The following is a 16666-nucleotide window of genomic DNA, read 5'->3' on the forward strand; positions in this document are numbered from 1 at the left end:
AGTTTGATCTTACTTAGCCTACCAGTGCAATTCCTCCTGTCTACCTTTTCTCGATTTTATGTGAGTCTCACAGTCCTTCAGGATTCTTTCTTACAGCACCTCAAATCCTTAGGATTTCTGAACACTTTTTTTTACGTTTGAATTTGAATGCATACATGTTTCTGTGAAGAAAGAAAATCATCACCATGAGTCATCAGATATATTTTAAAAAGAAATCTGGAAGCTGAGAAAGGAAATTACAAGGATGTTGAAAATCCAGAGAGATAGCCTACAGGAAACCAAAATTTTAAAAGGCAAGAAAACCTCAGACATTCCAGAAGTTTTGCACGACACCCAAGAGTTCTATTCTATTCTTCTTCTTTTTTTTGTTTTGTTTTTTTTTTTTTTTGGCTCACCCATCTCTTATTTTGATTTATTAATTATTTTTGGCAAGACTGGGGACATGCCATCTTTCATATAAACTTACAACTTTAGCCCTTTCTGGAAATAGAAGCTTCTAATTTCCCTTAAAACATGAGTCACTGGATGGAAGTAAAAGCACTGTAAGACAGGAGAGAGAGGGAGGAGGGAGCGAAAAGGATGCTCCTCGTATAGCGAGACCGTTGAACTTTGCTGTGCTGGTGCCCGCGTCGCCCTGCTGACGGTCCACTTCTCCAGTGATCGGCTCCTGCCTGGGATTCCCAGGTATAAATAAGGGGTTTTTGTTGTTGTTGTTTTGGTTTGGTTGTTTTGTTTTGTTTTTTTTCCTAGGGGTAGCTCTGTCCTAAGTAACACACATTCCCTTTTCTCTGCCCTACTGGGAAAAAAAAAAAAGGTAACATGTCAAAATGTCCTCTGTTCAATCTTTAATGAAACAAACTTGGTACAGTTCAGTTTTATGATAATTTTAGGAGTGGGAAAAGAAAGAAGTGGTATTATCAAGACACTAGAAACAGAGGTGTTTCTGCAACCAAATGCAACCTACCCTATTAGAGGCTGACCCTATTAGAGGCTGGGGTGGGGCTTGGGCATGGATTTTTGTTTAAAAATCCCAAGATGATGTTAATGTATAACTAAGTTTGAGAATCATAGATGTAGAATTAAGGGCTAATTCTTAGCTGTTTACTTTCATTTTAATGAGAGTTATTAAAGTTTAGCTTTTTAAACAACTAGGGTGTTACAATATTTCTTTAACCATTTTCAACCTGTTCTGCAAATAACAGGATATAATGTCTTCATCAATTTACATTATTATTAGTTTTTTTCTTTTTTTAATGTTTAGTTTTGAGAGAGAGAGAGAAAGAGCACGTGAGCAGGGGAGGGGCAGAGAGAGGGAGACAGATGATCCGTGCTGTCATTGCAGAGCCAGATGCAGGGCTTGAACCCACGATCTGTTAGATCATGATCTGAACGGAAGTCAGATGCTTAACCTACTGGGCCACACACGTGCCCCTCTCCCCCCACCCCATAAAAAGATTTCAATAAACAACCCTGACTACCCCATCTTCTAATTCTGTCAAATCCTATTTACCCTATTTTCTGCTTCCAAATGAGTTTGGCATCCTGGGATGATAGCATCTAAAAGAAAAATAAACCTATGGAGAGAGAAACATTACAAAGAAAATAAAAATTCTGTTTTATATCATGGATAAATAAACCAATTCACTTGGAGTATGGCTAAGTCCCTTACTTGATAAAGGGTGTCTTCCTAATGCTAATACAAACATAATATTTAATAGTAAAATATAAGAAATATTGCCTTTAAATTCAGCAATAAGACAAGGATGCCTGCCATCAATACTTCCATTCAACATTGCTGAGAGATCATAGTTATCAGGATAAAGCAAGAATAAGTTCTGAGTAATGGAAAGAAAGGAATAAAACTGACAGTACTTATAGGCGCTATACACAGAACCCCATGAAAATCTACAGACAAATTATTTGGAGTCATTACAGTGTACAAGGTTGCAGAATATATCAGGATAAAACAACCATTACCTTTTTTTTTTACACTGGTGACAAATAGGGAATTCTTACTTTTTAAAAATTGACATTTACAATACCCGAAAAACCCCAAACAACTTGTGGACAAATGTAACAAAATTTGGGCTAGACATTTATGAATATACTTACAAAACTTTATTTAAATACAATTACAAAGACCTTAATAGGTGCAGAGAAAAAACCATTTATAGGAACACACCATATTATAAAGATGTTGCTTAATTCCCCACGTAATTGAGGAATTCGATGCATTGTTAATAAAAGTTCTGTGAAGAATATCTGTTAGCTGAATTCTAAAATATATATAATGTAACAAAGGTACAGTGAAAGTCAAGCCAATTTTGAAGAAAAGTGTATTAGAGAAGGGACTTGTCCCAATATAAGTTAAAATTTATTATAAAAGTTGAGCAAGTAAAATGGTGTAGAACTGTCAGAGTAGAGACAAATAAACTAAAACAACAGAACAGAAATATATCACAAGGTGGCTTTGCCAACTGGCAGTAAAAGGCATCCTATCCAACGCATGGTACTGAGACAACTGGTTTTCTCTATGAAACAAAATTCAACTGGATCATTACTATCCATACAAATCAACTGCAGATATTGAATGTTAAAAATAAAGCTTTAAACCTTCTAGAAGAAAACATAAGAGGATATCTTTATAAATGTAGGGAGAGGAATAAGTTTTTAAACAAGACATGGAAAGCTCAAACAGTAAAGGAAAAAGTTGATAAATTGATTATACAGAATATTTAAAAAATGTTTTGTACATTGAAAGATTATGTAAACAAAGGATAGAGACAAGCCACAGACTTTGAAAGTATATTTGCAATGCATGAAATTAACAAAAAAGTTAGTATCCAGAATATGTAAAGGACTTTACATTCAAGAAAAAACAAAAAAAAAATTTGGAAAAAGAACATGAACAGGTGATTCACAGAAGAGGAAAACCAACCAGAGACGCTTGGGTGGCTCAGTCAGTTGGGTGTCTGACTCTTGCTCTCAGCTCAGGTCCTGATTTCAGGGTCTTGAGTTCAAGTCCCATGTTGGGCTCCACACTGGACTCCATGCTGGGCGTGGAGCCTATTTAAAAAAAAAAAAAATAAAAGAGGAAAGCCGATCAAATAGACAATAAATGTACAAAAATATTCTTAATACAAATCAGGGAAATACCAATGAGATGTTATTTTACATCCATCAGATCGGCAAAAATTAAGTTTGACAATGCAAAATGTGGCATGTAGAAAGAAAAGATACATAGCAGTTGAAGCAAATAAATTACAGCCAGGTTTTTAACTTGAGAGATGAGGGATAATTTGTTCCCACAAAGAAGAAAAATTGGCAATGTCTAGAGACATTTTTGTTGTCACCACTGGGCAGGGGGTGCTGGGGTGCATATTAGTGGCATCTAAGGCTGCTGTTTCACAATAGAGATTTCTCTTGCCCAAAATGTCAATAATGCTTAGCTTGAGAAACCATGAATTAGAGCTACAATCAACATGGATTATTATAATAAAATAAAGATAATTTATCATTTTTTTTCTGTGATGTGTTTTTGGGGTTGCATTTAAGAACTTTTTGCCTAGCCCAAAGTCTCTTATATTTTCTTCCAAACATTTTAGTTTTATATTTTCAAATTTCACTCAGTTCAAAAAATTTACTAATTTCCCTTGAGACTTTCATTTTGACTCGCGAGTTACTTTAATCCCATGACTTTATATTCCAAAATTTCCGAATATTTGGAAATTTTACAGATACATTTCTATTTTATTTCTAGTTTACTTGGTTATAATTGGAGAACATACTTTGAATTTTTAAAAGTTTGTCAGGTTTTGTGTTATGGCCCATGCTATGGTCTACCTTAACAAATGGTTCCTGTGTGAAAAAAATGTGTATTTTGTCTTTATTGGATAGAAATTGTGATTTAGGTCAAGTTGGTAGATGGCGTTAGGTCTTCTGCACACTTGCTGATTTTACGTATACTTGCTATGTTGATTGCTGAGAGAAAAGTGTCAAAATCTCCACGTATATTTGCGGGCATGTCAATTTCTCCTTGTATTTCTATCCATTTATGTTTTATGCACAGTGAAGCTATATTATTAGGTGCATACACATTTAGGACTGTTATGTCTGCTTGATGAATACACCGTTTTGTCATTATTGAATATTCCTCTCTATCCCTGGAAATATTTCTTATTCTGCAGTCTACTGTGATATTAATATAACCCCTCTGGCTTTCTTTTGATTAGCATTCATAGTACATAGCCTATTCCATCCTTTTACTTTTAACTTATTTGGATCATATATTTAAAATGCATTTCTAAATTTTTTTAGTGTTTTATTTATTTATATTTGAGAGGGAAGGAGAGCACAAGCAGGGGAGGGGCAGAGAGAGAAAGAGAGAGAGAGAATCTGAAGCAGGCTTCAGGCTCTGAGCTGTCAGCCCAGAGCCCGATGCGGGGCTTGAACCCACAAACTGCATGATCATGACCTGAGCCGAAGTCAGACACTTAACTGACTGAGCTACCCAGGCACCCCTAAAATGTGTTTCTAATAGAATAGTTTGGTCTTTTTTAAATCCAATCTGACAATCTGTCTTATAATTGGTGTTGAAATCCTTTACATATAATGTATTTATTGATAGGGTTGAATTTAAGTCTACCCTATGTTTTCTGTTTGTTCCCTTTGTTTTTTTTCTCCCCCCCCCGCTCCACTGACTGTTTCCCTCTTCCTGTTTTTTGGGGTTACATGAATAGTTTAGTATTCCTTTACAATTTATCAATTGGCCTTTTGATGATATCACTTTGTATTAATTTTTAGTTGTTGACCAAAAATATTGCAACATACAAAGCTAATTTCCAAAGTTTACTTAAAATTAATATTTTACCATCTCAAGTAAAATGTAGAAGACTTGCAACCATATAAATTCCTAAGATATTTACCATTTCAGATGTTTTTGTTTCACTCCCAAAGTTCCAAGTTTCTCTTTGTTATCACTTCTCTTCAGCCTGGAAATTTTCCTATAGCATTTTTTTAACATGTCAGCTGATGATGAATTCTTAGGTTTCTTTCATCTAAGATCTTTATTTTGCCCTCATTCCTGAGGATGTTTCCAGCGTTGACTGTTCTTTCCTTTCAACACTGTAAAGATGTTGCACTCTCTTCCGGCCTCCTAAATGTCTAGATATGAGAAATAAGCCATCTTTAAAATAGTTTTCCCCATAAGTAATGTATCATTTTTTGCCCCCCTGCCTGATTTCACATTTTTTTCTTTATCTTTGGTTTTCAAAGTTTGAATTTGATGTTTCTGTCTATGAATTTATCCTGTTTGGGATTTGAGGGCCTTCTTAAATCTGTAAATGTATGCCTTTTACCATATTTGGGAAATTTTAGTTATTATTTATTCAATATATTTTCAGATTCAATAGCATTCTCTTTTTTAATTAGGGCTCCAGTGACACAAATGTTACATATTTTCCTAATGATTTCTGAGGTTATATTTATTTTTTAAAGTTTTTTCTTCTGTTTGTTCTTGGATAATTTGGATAAACTGAATAATTTATATTGATTTATCTGTAAGTTCACTGACTCCTTCATCATCTCCATCATTCTACTGAGACTGTCCAGTGAATTGTTTAGTTCAAATGCCATGTTCTTTCCATTCTAAAATTTTCATTTGCTTCTTTTTTTTAAAGTTTCTATTTTTCTGCCATAAGCTTCTGTTTTTCCATATATCCTATTCATGCTCACTTTTACTTTACGAGGGATGGTTAATAATAGTTGCTTATAAAATCTTTGTTCAAAAATGTGTTTAAGGCTTCTATTTCTGACTCATGGATTTTACTGTGTCTTGAAAGGTTTTCTGACTTTAGTTTTCTGGTCTGCTTCTTTTTTAGGAAGCGAGTATCTGGAAAAAAATCATTTCATTGTGATATTCTTGCACATTTTAGGATCACTAGTCATGTAAAATGACAGAAAAGTTGTCAGGACTTCTATGTAGTACCTAAATTATATACTCAAACCTATATGCTAATCTGTATTTCCACACTGGGAAATGCACAGGAAAACATCAACTGTTTATTCTATTATCACCATGATCCCCCAAGTATGACTATCTCTTCTTCTTTCTTACTGTTGCTCAGCTCTTGGTTATAAGTATTTAACACGAACTTGTAATTATCCACTCCCCGCCCCCACTTCTCTCAGCTCCTCTCAATCTCCATATTACTCTCCAATTCCTCAATAATTTCATGAACACTGAAATTTACTACTACTCAAAGGACTCTGCTACTCAAAGTACTTTGGTACTCAAAGTCACTAGCAATGTCCAGCACCACTAGGAACTTGTTAGAAATGTAAATTCTTAGGCCCTCTACTCAAACCTGTTGAATTAGAAACTCTGGGGGTTAGGCCCAGAATCATTTTGAAGATCTCCCAGTCATTCTTCTGTGTGCTAAAGTTTGAGAAGCACTGGTCTAGGTGGCAAATTCCTTAAGCTCTTTCGAGTAGTTGAGAAAACACTGAGGAGTTGGTAAAATTTTGCAGGTGGAGGAGGGAAACAGAGTTAATATCAATGACAGAATAGAGAGTGGTCAGACAGGCAACTCTCAAACAACCAAGAATGGGCACGGAGGGAGCTGAAAAATCAGTGAGGATGATCCTAAGAGTGGCTGTCAGGTCTTTTGAGGTGTCAAATGATACAGACATAAGGGCAAAATAACATGTTTGTTTATAGGTTATTTCACGCAGTTATTGGAAAACATGCATTATCAACTCCACATTGTTTTTATAGAGTAAGAAAGTGAGGAGAATTTTTTCTGCATCTTATTGATAAATAAGCCAAATCCCTAAAGTGACTTGGCCACCATGTTATATTAGTGGTAGAGGTTGAACCTGTAGTTGAGGTCAGAGTCCATTACACCATACTGTGATTGTAGGAATTCCTAGGTGAGCCTAGACAAGTCATCCTGTGAGCAGTTCATCAGCACTACTAACTCAAAAGACTGGGTAATAGAAAATTACTTTATTCACTGGAGAATACCTCCCTTGCTACCAAACTTTCAGAAACAATGCCTGAGCAAATGGTAGTTGTGGACTGATTATTTGTTCAGACGATGTGAGTCCTGGGGAAGGTGAGTCTTCAAAAATTCCCCTTTTGCGTTCAGCACTTTTAAAACTGACTATTTTCTAGAGAAAAAAAGCTTTACTATTTTCAAAAACTAGTTTGCAGGAACATTGAAAATGCAATCATTAATCAACCCCCATCTCTGTAGAACATTAGAATGAATTTAGAGTGATTTGTCATCCCTCTGCATTGCTGACAGGCAGAATAGCCTTTGACCCAAGGTGCTTGGGTGTAGCCATGTTTATATAATAATTAAGGCGAGGATTTGAGCTTCAGTGTTGATAGGTAGTGTTAAGGTGGAGATAACAGAGTCTCTAAAGCCAAATTCTGCAGTTCAATGTAGCCTCATTTATCTTATTTTAATAGCTCCATTCATTTTGCTCTGGAAAGCATTCCCATTTGGTTTTCCCATCATGGTTTGTTGTGATATGCAAGCATAAAACGTCTGAAAGTAAAAAGATTAAAGAGAGGGATTTAGGACGCCTTGAAGCAGAGAATCTCTAAAGCAAGGTTACCATCCCAGGTGTCAGGAATAAGAAGATCCTCTTGCAGTAGGAGAGGGCAAAGACTCCTCTTCCATAAGCATTTGGACAAGAAAGTTAGAGAAGATGATTAATTCCTTTTTTTTTTTTGATGGGCCCCATGAATGAAGTGGGATGGATCAGAGAATCTTTTTTTCTAAACCCAAAATGGATAAGTAATAGACTATCTCACCAACCTTAGGAAACATGGTCATGGGAAGCCAGGCACATGAGGTGGTTATTCTGGTAGATGCTCTTTACATGTTCCAGACCACAACCAAAGCATTGATTGATACAAGAATGGAATGTCCAGACCTGGAGAAAGAGCTAGCCCTACTAAGAAGACAAGTAAGCTTCTGGTCTCCAAAGTTCTTAGGAAGGGTAGATGGTCAGAACTGAGGAGGGACATCAGAGGTAGAAACTCAAGACACATGGCAGGGCAGTGGGACTTCCATGTTTTGGTAACAACAGCCAGGGCTTGGTGGTGAGGTGCTGGTTTAGGTAGGCCAACCTGGAACCAGATTCAGACTGTCAGGTGGGGAACCTGAATTCATAGTCTCCTTTTTGTGCCAAACAATTTCATTTTTCTTCTTTCTTACAGTCTCTCTCTCTCTCTCTCTCTCTCTCTCTCTCTTTTTTAACTCCTGGCTAAGAGAAGAGAACGAAGCTGAAGTTCATTCCTTCAGACTCATGGTTTGTAAGGACTCACCATGTTCCCATTCCTGCCTGTTTATTCAGCTCTCTTCCCAGGTACTACAGCTGTGCACAGCACTCCATGTCTATGCATGGCGTGGACAGCTTTCCTTTCTCGCCCGTGTAAATGCACCCTGCTCTCACCCCACTTCCTGGCCCTCAGAAGGAAGGAAGAGCAGGCAGATGAACCAAGAAAGCCTTAGCCAGGCCTGGGGATTCCCAATACTGCATCTATTTATGCCCTCCAATTTACTTTGTGTACATTTCTACCCCAGAGAAGAAAAGTATATCATTTATGCTTTATATTAACCAGCTGGTGGGGAAAAAAAAAGTTTCCTCATTTTTCACTTCTGTCTTCAGAGCCTAAGTCTATTATTCTATTGTGGGTGACTTGTACAGGGTTCTGGAGTAATAAGTAATTTGTTTCAGGCCCTCTTGCATCTTCTGACAAATCCTCTGTTAGATTTTGCTGCCCTGTTAAAGCATTAATCTGAAACGTCCCCCGCTTATGTTAGCAACTGGTGGTGTGACCTGTCACTGCTTAGAGAAAAATCCACAGAAAAAGACATCATATTCCGTGCCTTTTCCTTTCCTTCAACTTTTCCTTTTTGTATAGGCAGTGCTAAAAAAGCTTAGAGCATAACTTGTCTTCCAGGAAGAAACTGTATCGAGACCAGGTTTCATTAGCACTGAATAAAAGGAGTGCTCTGGGAAATCTTGGGAGTCAACTCTTATTTCCAGGCTTCTCTTCCAAAGCTAGGTCTCCCTGGGATCATACCATATGTGAAAAATAGCTGGGTTTTCTCCTAAGAGGATGCTGTGTACGCCAAGCACAGAGAGAGCCCAGAGACAGTGGATTTCCTGAGCTGTATCACTGGGGGTGTGCCCCAGACATTGATCAAATATCTGATCAAGTTCTCACATGGCCCCCAAACAAGTATTGGAAGCATTTACATCCACTGGAGTGTGACAATGGCAAAGATAGTTTTCCTGACCTGTCACATATCTCCTCAAGTTCTTCATCACCATCAAAAGGCCTTCAGTTGGGGCGCCTGAGTGGCGCAGTCGGTTAAGCATCCAACTTCAGCCAGGTCACGATCTCGCGGTCAGTGAGTTCGAGCCCCGCGTCGGGCTCTGGGCTGATGGCTCAGAGCCTGGAGACTGTTTCCGATTCTGTGTCTCCCTCTCTCTCTGCCCCTCCCCCGTTCATGCTCTGTCTCTCTCTGTCCCAAAAATAAATAAACGTTGAAAAAAAAAATTAAAAAAAAAAAAACAAAAAACAAAAGGCCTTCAGTTACACCCTTGCACATCTGCAATTGTGTCAGGGGAAAACGACTGGGGGAACACGCTTTTGGGGTGTGAAAACAAGAGAATTTCCTTAATTGACATTGTTTTCCATACCCTTTTAAGGTTTCCACTTGGAAAGTCGCTTACCAGAGAGGGATTTACATATTCCCAGAGATTAAGTTACCAGATGCAATTTTAAAGTATAATGTAAAAATAACCTGCCTGCTATCAGCATTACATCTCTGACAGGAATGCTGTCAGAGAGGAGAACAGTCTGTTAGAAACACTCTCTTTAAATGTGTTTCTCTGCAACTGGTCACTGACATTGACAGTGATTTCCTGTACAATGTAGGATTTCTCAATTTCACCTTTAATTTCTAAAACAATGTCACTTGCGGTGAACGTGGGTCTTTGTTATAGAGGTAAACGCCCTTCTGTTTCTTTTCAGGGACAGTGAATACGATTGCCTACGAACACGGGACCGCATCTCCCCAGACGGTTGAGATTTATTAGAAGGACAGTTCCCTGTGGTGCCAGCAAATCTTGAATCTCTGGCAAATAGACAATGTGCAGAGTGAGGAATATCGCCATCACGAATTCACACATTCACAGTAGGTTTTGTCTCATTATCTTTTAAGTCTTGGGGGATGAATGTTTCTTGCCAATGCTGGTAGTTCAGACTGCCCTCAGGAGCTGTGATATTAAAGGAGAGTCCTAGAATATCAGCCTTTAAAAAAACCCTGAAATGCCCTTCTTCCTTTTCACCTCCTTCAACTAACTATTGTGTTTTCCTCTGTTCTAACTGCTTAAATGCACAGCTATTTTTGTGGAAATTACCATGTCTTTTAAATCATTTGGAACAGTTGGTGTTCTTCTGCTCTCCCACTACTCAAAAATCCGAGACATCTTGTTCCCCAACATTCTCGTTTTCTTCTGGAAACTTCAAGAATTGAATTAGGAAAGGATTGTGAACTGGGAGATGGTAGAAGGGACTTTAGGCAGACAGAAAATAGAAGGTTAGGATGAGGAAGAAACTCTGTAAGTGTGGAAATAGCAAATGTCTCCAATCATATCCAACCATGTACCCACTTCCCTGAGTGACCCTTTTGCACCTTAGTTGTGTGAAAGGAAAATGGCTGGTTTAGCATTTCCATCATCTCTGCCAGGACTCCTCCTGACCCCCATGTATCTCCATTATCAGCCTTACACTTCAGGACGCCTTTTTTTATCTTCAGAAACACAATGTAGAAAATGTTGATTTAAGGTAATGAAAATTCTTGCTGGAATGTAAAGATATCATCGATGAGAAGTAACTTATTAAACCAGTGTTACCCTAGAAAACAATAGGTTATCAGGTTGCCTTCCTTAGTTAACAGAATCCTGGGAGAGTGAGATGAAGGAAGGGTCAGCTTTGAAGAATGTTTGGAGGTTTAATTATAAAGGGATCACTTTGTGGGTTGTTATTTTGGAAAGACGGAAGAGAGTAAGGGTAATGCTTAGGAGGAAAAGACAGAGGGAAAGGAGAATATATAAGAGATATTTATTTACTTAGAATCTGAAGGACTACTCTTGTCGTAGTTTTTCATGGATAGGTGGACACATAAACGGAAGTCTTAAAGAATTCAGCATTTATGGAATTAGAAGATAGAAAACTAAAACTACTAATTTCATGTTGCTAAACATATTGTGCTTTTATTCTAAATTGCAAATAGGCAGAAGGGACTGTCCTTGGCTCTTGACCTAGGGAATAGTGTGTAAACCAATTTACAGAGACACGAGGGGTAGCTTCCCTGACTACATTTGTCTATAAACTGAAAGACCAAACTCTGCTTTCCTCTTTACAACTGAAGGAGAATATTGGAGAGAATTCATGTTGGGATTGGAGAAAATTATTTCGCTCACAGGCATCCATCTGAAGCAGTGGTAACCTTTAGTTATTATTTAATAGAATTATGCTAATGAGATAAAGCAAACATGATGATGTCTGTGGTTGTTTGCTTGTCTAATCTAAAAGATAACATGCTTTTGCCATTTTACCGTTTGTCTACTGTGAATCTTTAAAGAAATGAAGAGACGAAAGGTAGGAAAAAAAAGTTCATTTTCCTGTTGTTATCAGGTTTGGTGGGAAAGAATGTTAAAAATCTAAGCAAAAGTCTAAATCGGGATGATGAGCAGATTCAATATGTCCATGCTTTCTCTTTCCCTGATAGCCAAAATAATTAAGAGTTGGCTGTTTGACATGCTGCAAATGTCACATTTAGTCAATAGAAAACAGTCATTATTACTGTGCAGTGAAGTGTTTCATGAGCAAATGCTGAACAGGTAGAAAAAGGAAATGGACTGTACTTTGATGGAAACACTAAACCTAATCCACAGTAGAAATTGGCAAGTTAAGAACAATCTTCTCAACAAAATCGTTAAAAAAGGAACTGTATGATATTTTATTGTATACCTTGTCTAGATCACTTGGTTAAGTCTGGAGTTATCGAAACACTATATTTAGAAAGTTAAATTGTTGTTGTTGTTGTTAGGGCAGGTGGAGATATTGTAATTGAGATGGTATTAATCATAGAAGTTTTCTGGAAGGCAAGAAAAGGCAGAATACCATTAATTCCATGAATTGTAGATCTTGTTGAAAGCATACCATCTTTCTTTGCAAAATATATTTCCATGAAATCCATACACAGTTCGTAAGATGTGTCAAATTAAAAGGCTTCATTGTCAGCTTGGTTTCAGATGGTGTACTTCAGTGTCATTTGACAGAGAATCTTGTTAATTATACTCTATTTGACCAGACAGACCAATACAAAATTATAAGTCAAAATGAAAGTGAGGCCTTATTTCTGTCATCCAGTAATTTGTGATTTCTATTTTTTTTTAAAAAATATCAAAATTGAAATGACTGCCATTCGCTAATTTTGTGTGCTTTATAGTAATACCCTCCAACCCCCACTTATAAACTGAGACTCGTCCAAATTTAATAGCAACATTTAGGCAAACAGCAGAGTGACATTTTCTGGGACTCAAGTATTTCCTAGTACTGGGTCACAAGTCTTCAGTATCTCCTTCCAATAATAAACATAAAGCTAATTTCCTGTTCTCTCCTGAGTGTGAAATATTTGTCACTCACTTAGCTGTTCCCTTTGGGCCAGAGGACCCAGCCTCATTTAAATGAGTCATTTTGTGAGGTTCTGAAGCAATGTGCTGGTGAGAAAAAGAAAAAAAAAACTGTTCTAAAAGGGTTGTCATCATGGTTTATACAGCTAATTGATGATGGCAAATCTTAGTGCCCACAAGAGGCAGACACTTGAGTAAAAGTGAGCAAAACAGAGCTGCCACATCCACGGTTTTCATGCAGCTTTCCAACGTGTTTGTTTTAATAACCTATTTTTTAAAAAGAAATCTGTATAAAAACAATTTTTTTTTCTGAAATACAAAGGCAAGAAAACCCAAATTCTTTCTGACTTTGTAAGGTACACAATGATCTGATATGATGTGAAACATCCAGAATATTATAAGAAGTTGAATTTAAGTAGTCCTTAGTGGACCTAGAGCTAGATAGCCAGACCAGATTTCTATCTATAGATGTTTTAATACAAAATTTACTATAGAATTTAAATACTTAAAAGGATTTTAAGAATGAAAATATGTGGGCAGAGGATCTTATCCAGTGCAAAATGGTGATAATATGGACTCCATGGTGAGGAGAGAGAGGGGTTGCTTCCAGGCATCATTATCATCATCAACGCACGCGCGCGCACACACACACACACACACACACACACCATAATGGATTAAATAGGTCTAGAGCAAGATAATTTAAGATAGTTTACTTTTTCCAAAGTTAAAATCCCTTCCAGTATCTCCAACTGCACTTTCCTTTTCCCATAGTTTCCTTAGAGTTGGCATCTCTCTGGGCCAAACAAAACTGATGGGTAGGGCTTGTCTTTGTATTTTCTGATTTGGTATCATATTTTCCAGGCTTTCTTGCTGTCTCCACTGACAAGATCTCCTCTTCTTTTTTTATTTTTTTTTTTTAACGTTTATTTATTATTGCGAGACAGAGAGAGACAGAGCATGAGCAGGGGAGGGGTAGAGAGAGGAGGAGACATAGAATCCAAAGCAGGCTCCAGGCTCTGAGCTGTCAGCACAGGGCCTGACGCGGGGCTCTAACTCACAAACTGTGAGATCATGACCTGAGTGGAAGTCAGACGCTTAATCAACTAAGCCACCCACGCGCCCCAAGATCTCCTTTTGTTTGATGTTGTCTCTTGAGCCTGACATCTTCATCTCAGGCGACATTCTATTCTTCTAACTTCCACCAGACATTATTTGTTCTGTGAGTTCTCTCAAAGTCCTCAAGGGTGACTGAAGACCAATATGGAGTACGATGCTTGGTGCTAAGATTTCAAAGGACACTTATGCCTTGGTGTGTTTCCAGGCCTCTATTTTAAAAGGCCATTTGGGGCCAAAGTTTTGTAATCCAAAGGATTGATTCTCATAGCGAAAGTTGCAGATCTGTGGCAAGATGGGTCTTTGTTTCCTTAAAATATGCCTCCTACATGAGTGCCTACTCCACTTGGTCTCTGGGAAGCCACCTTTCCTCCTACTTAAGCAGTAACTCACACAGGCTTCTACCACAATCTGGAATACATCTTCAGTGCAGGTGGGTGGATTGCCTACTGCTTTTCTATGGCAGGAGCTCTGGCCAGGGGCTTCTCAAGAAGCATGACTCAGTGCTAACTTTAGTAAGAGGTCATTGCTGACTCTGTAAAATTTGCAAACATTTAAGGCATCAGCTGTTTTCTTCTCTGTCTTAACAGCTTTATCCTTCCTCGTGCGTAGTTTCATAGAGGAGGCATCATCAGAAGCAGCTAAAGTGACAACAGTGGGTTAACCAGACAATTTCATACTAAATCTTCCTTTTCCTCTACGGCAGACTCTTTTCCAAGTGTGGAGTTGCTGTACACAGGATAGATGATCTCTTAAAATCTTGGAGAGAACATCTTTCAACTGTGTTTGTGGGGAATAAACATGACACAGAAAAAGAAAATCTGGGACACTCTTCTTTCTTGACTGCCTGGTTGCCTGACTTCCAAAAACCAGTTGGAGCTATAAATGTTAAATTTGGCTTAAAGAAGTCCTCAGTCAGAAATACTACCCTGAATTTCGAAAAGGAAAAAAAAAAATTAGAACTTTTATTAAAAGTTAATAGTGGTTAAATTTACAAGTCTGTGCGTGTGTAAATTCAACACTTCAATCTGCTAATTTGCCAAGGCATAATTTACTCACAGTCCATAAACAGACTGAGGTGCTCAGAGAGAATCATGTGGTCTTCTCAAAATTTATGGAAGATGGAAAGAATCAGTTCCCACCTTCAGGGAGTTTGCAGTCTAAGAGGTAAAAAAGATCATGATGTACAATTTGTAAGCAGATACTAGTATAAGCAATCTGGCAAATATTGAGGGGCTTAATTAAGAATTAGGCTTGCAAGTTGGGGCTTCTTGTATTCTGAGATGGGTTGTCTGAATTATTACTTTAATCATGGGAAGGATTTGACACTTTTAGTGGACGAGCTGACAGCTGTTTCCATGATTTGAGCTCTTTAGAAAGCTGTAGGCTCCAGGAGCCTGTGGATTATTGTAGAAAAGTGAAGCTAAAGCAGATTTTATGGGAGTAGGAGGGAGGAGACGCAGAGATTGTAGACGTCAAGGACATAGCGGTTCATAATTTACAACCCAGATACAAAAGATCTGAGTTTGTTCCAGGGAGATTTTAGAGATATTTAAAGAGAATGGGAAAAATTTCTCCTCTTAGGAAGGCAGTGCGTATTTATTATAGAAAGCTTGTAAACTCTAGAAAGGCAAACATTAGAATAAAAGTTGCTTCTGATCCCACCAAAGGCAACCACTATTAGTGTATTGATATTTATCCTGTACTTTTTTTTTCTATACAGATATTTCATTTTTCTTTCATTAGAATGGTATCATTCTTACAAAATGTGCTTTTTGAACTTTTTTTTTTTTCATTTTACCCTGTCTCCTGAACATCTGAAAAGAGATTTCTGAGGAAAGGGATTTGAGATCAGCTGAATAGGAAAGGAACTAAAGAGACTGCAGCTGGTAACAAAGAAACAGCAACGAAAAATGTCTTACAGTCCACTGGGAACATACATGCCAGGGTGGATCTTATTATTTTATTTTTTTTCAAAGCATTTAATGAGTCAATGTCTAGGGGTCAGCAAAGATTTGGGAAGCAAAGACTGATTCAGGTCTCAGCTCCTTCCCTTACCAGCTAAGTGCCCTTGACAAATTCCTAAATATCCCTGAACCTTAGATTTAAGAACATTAACTGCACATTTTATTCTGAGTCAGTCTACACTCACATTCTTATCATCACCATAACTTTGTTGGGAGGGAATCAGTAACCATGCTTTCCAGGTGAATAATTAGCAGCTTATAGGGCTATTATTTTTCAACACATCCCAAGCTGCAATCCAGTTCTCTTTCCCCAGCATTCTGGGAGTCTCTTGACCTCTTCTCTTGTCTCATGCGGGAAAAAAAGGTGCTAAGATTATGTGTGCCCTTTACCTCATTGTGAGTTGTGAGGATATATCACCTAATGCACATGGAACCTTTTTTTTTCTTTTTTAAAATAATTCTTTTTTGCACATGAAACTTTTTGTAAGCTGCTAAGCACAGCAGATAAATTTCATTCTCTTAGGATCTTAAATACTATTTCAAGCTCTCCACTTGAGTGCGTGCTCTGATCTCTCTGTAACCAACCCTTCAGGCATCTGGATCTGTGTAGTCCCAGAGAGGTATATTCAGGTTACCTGAGCACGAGCTTTACCTGGCATATGAGTATGCAATGGCCCTTTCATTTCTCCCTTTTCCTCAATAGCTATGCATTGCGACTCAGTAAAAGCTGGTGTCAGCCTGCATACCGATGGCCAACCCAAAATTTCAGCAAGTTAAGACATAGAGTCTGTTGCAATGTGGACAAAAATAAACCACATTCCACACCAAGTCCAGACACTTTGAAGAAATCTAAAATG

The 16666-nt window shown here is 37.7% G+C and overlaps 1 long non-coding RNA gene across 2 annotated transcripts in view; it reads left to right on the forward strand.

Annotated features, from left to right (window-relative positions):
• The first annotated feature begins 557 nt into the window (after positions 1 to 557).
• Positions 558 to 16666, forward strand: part of LOC125173293 (uncharacterized) — a 44809-nt gene continuing 28700 nt past the window's right edge. For both annotated transcript variants that reach the window (XR_007154985.1, XR_007154984.1), the window contains exons 1-2: positions 558 to 684; positions 10058 to 10220. This is a non-coding gene — a long non-coding RNA (uncharacterized LOC125173293). The remainder of the gene's footprint in view (positions 685 to 10057; positions 10221 to 16666) is intronic.

Source organism: Prionailurus viverrinus, chromosome C1 (assembly GCF_022837055.1).
Source record: "Prionailurus viverrinus isolate Anna chromosome C1, UM_Priviv_1.0, whole genome shotgun sequence".
NCBI classification, from domain to species: domain Eukaryota; kingdom Metazoa; phylum Chordata; class Mammalia; order Carnivora; family Felidae; genus Prionailurus; species Prionailurus viverrinus.